Source organism: Syngnathus typhle, unplaced genomic scaffold (assembly GCF_033458585.1).
Source record: "Syngnathus typhle isolate RoL2023-S1 ecotype Sweden unplaced genomic scaffold, RoL_Styp_1.0 HiC_scaffold_96, whole genome shotgun sequence".
Lineage (NCBI taxonomy): Eukaryota > Metazoa > Chordata > Actinopteri > Syngnathiformes > Syngnathidae > Syngnathus > Syngnathus typhle.
In genome coordinates this window covers 7,501-10,000 of record NW_026872002.1, presented here as the reverse complement: position 1 = coordinate 10,000, position 2,500 = coordinate 7,501, and the positions used below count along the sequence as shown (strand labels likewise).

Genomic DNA, 2,500 nt, shown 5'->3' with positions numbered 1-2,500 from the left:
TGCAGGCTGTCTCCAACTCGGCCTTGCCCCTCGCTCGAAACTCCCAGGCAGGGTATATACCCGCTCTCAGTGCGAGTGCGACCAGATAGTGTCTCTGACGAAACATCACAGCCTGATGAACCGCGAGCCACGTGTTACTGATCGCATCGTTACGGTACAGGTCTACTCCCACATCCCGGACCCGCAATACGCCACAATCCAGATTTTCCACATGCCGCCAGCCAGGGAGGACTAGCGCGCTCGCAACTGCAGCCGGGACGGCGCCCCCTGTGCCGAGCGTCGGCACACCGCCCGGATCTCCGCCTGCCGCAACCCACAACCTCAACCAGGCAGGTTTTTGCACCGCCTCAATAGCTAGAGATCCCAACCACATCCGAAGACCAACAGAGTTTCCAGGTGCGCCTGACCTGTACTTTGGGAATAGTAACGGACAACGAAACGATGCCCCTAGCCGCTGTCGCGACTCCGCGAATAGATGAAGCCCCCCGCTGTGGACGGACCGAGACGCAGCCACCCACTCACAGCCATCCGCACCTTCCCTCCAAGCCACCTCAATCTGGTCGCTGAAACCTTACCGACAACTGCCCCGAAGGTGACTCTCGGGAGTAAGAATGTGCAGCACACCAGTATCTTCTGCGAAGGCTTTAACGCCGACGCCGTAATCATCTGCAGCCCCATACTCACCTGCTCGTCCGACCACCAAGTTCTTCTCCATTCCTTCCTCCGAGCCACTCAGCAGGACTAAATCATCCGCAAAGGCCAACGCGGCAATTCGGCGGTTGCCCCAGACCAGGCGACTTCTTTTGCGTTCGAAGCTATGGACGAGAGAATCCATAGCGAGGTTGAAAAACAGTGGGGACATTGGATCGCCTTGCTTAACATCAACCTTCATGGAAATGGGTTCGGAGTAGGCGCCTCCGCAACCCACACTGGTCGAGCAGCCCACATACGAGTGACGGATCACCTCGATTACACGTCTGTCTACGCCCAAGCTTCCCAGCACACACAGGACATGGTCATGAGAAACCGAGTCGAAAGCCTTCGCAAAGCCAATGAACACGACCGCTAGCGGCACGCCAGCCGACCTCGAGCGCCCCACGATCCGATTAATCACGAATCACGAGGGTCCTTCGCAACCACCCGCGCCGGCGACGAAACCACGCTGCCCGGGGGCCAACAGGACAGGCTCACGCTAGCCTCATCACCATCAACCGCCCAAACAACCCCAGCACGACTGACCCCACAGTCCCAGGCCTCCAGCTAGATACTATATCCAGCTCAGTAGGGTCAGTTGATCTGGGTAGCAACCGGGTCTTGCACTCCTTGAAGACTTGGGGAACGACTCCACGCACCATCCATGTCGTAAACAGCCTCGCCAGTTGCGTACCGTCCGGGTCCCAGTCAAGAAGAGCCTGCTTCCTGATCCCGTCTGGGCCCGACGCAGAGCAATTCCTCATCTTAGCCAAGTTAGATACAACTTCCGGCCCCAGGATCGGGTGGTAGAATGAATCGTCATCCGCGGTCAGTCCCACCCCGAAGCCCTTAGTCCATAAAACGGCCTGACCGTTCCCCACTTACTCCAAAGTGTTCATCCACCAACTCCAGCGGCAAATCACAGCTACGGGGCGTCAGACCATCCAAGATCCGCCGTGCCAGCCCCTTCCTCATTACAGAATAGCCGCGCTGCTGGTGACAGAACACTCTCCCACGTTGGACGAGCCGCCTCGCCCAACCCGTCTTCCATCGGTCTCGAGGTCTGGACCTCGCGGACTTTGTCGGCCACACTACCTTACCCCCCAGGGCTTTCATGAGATCCAAAGCAGAGGACTCGATCAGGCTAGGCTCCCGACCTGCTTTCTTGACTAAGGCAGCGGTGGCCCGATGCTCCACACCCCCCGCCAGCAGCTCTTCCAGAACTCTATTCATCACCAGATCTGGAAGCGACGAGGGGCAGGTCCATTTCTGGGGCAGCCAGGGCTCGCCAACGCACACCGGACGCACCGCCTGCCGCACGACCGCACAGGGACCCCCATTCCACCTCACCTGCTCTCCAGACTCTCCGATTCCAACAACACATTTTCCGCTTATGATACCTGTACCTTTCCATAAGCTTCACCATCCGAGACTCCTACCATCACTTGGTCCGGAGGCCTCGGACCCCCTCATGCCGATTTCCAGACGGGCCCTCTCCCGCTTCTTCATTCACGCCACCACGGAGAGCAGGCCGCAGCGCTAATGCGACCCCCGCCACCCCAACTCTCATACCCGAGGCAACGGAGGTCATTGACACCGCTGAGGAGTTCTCAAGAGCTTCGCCAGCCGGGGTCCACCCGCTCCTTCGGCCTGACTGACTGTGGCTCTGATCCTGTGCCTCTGTCTGTACGGACTTCCTAACCAAGGAGTTTTTGCAACCATGGCCCGTAGAAGTGACTACAAGCCGTTCGGGGACCCCGAGCAATGCCTCCGGTGGTTGGTCCCCATGGCCCCCGGAGAGGTTGAT

The 2,500-nt window shown here is 59.0% G+C and overlaps 1 pseudogene; it reads right to left on the bottom strand.

The window, feature by feature from the left end:
• Positions 1–2,500, bottom strand: part of LOC133148494 (28S ribosomal RNA) — a 9,254-nt pseudogene that overhangs the window by 2,167 nt on the left and 4,587 nt on the right.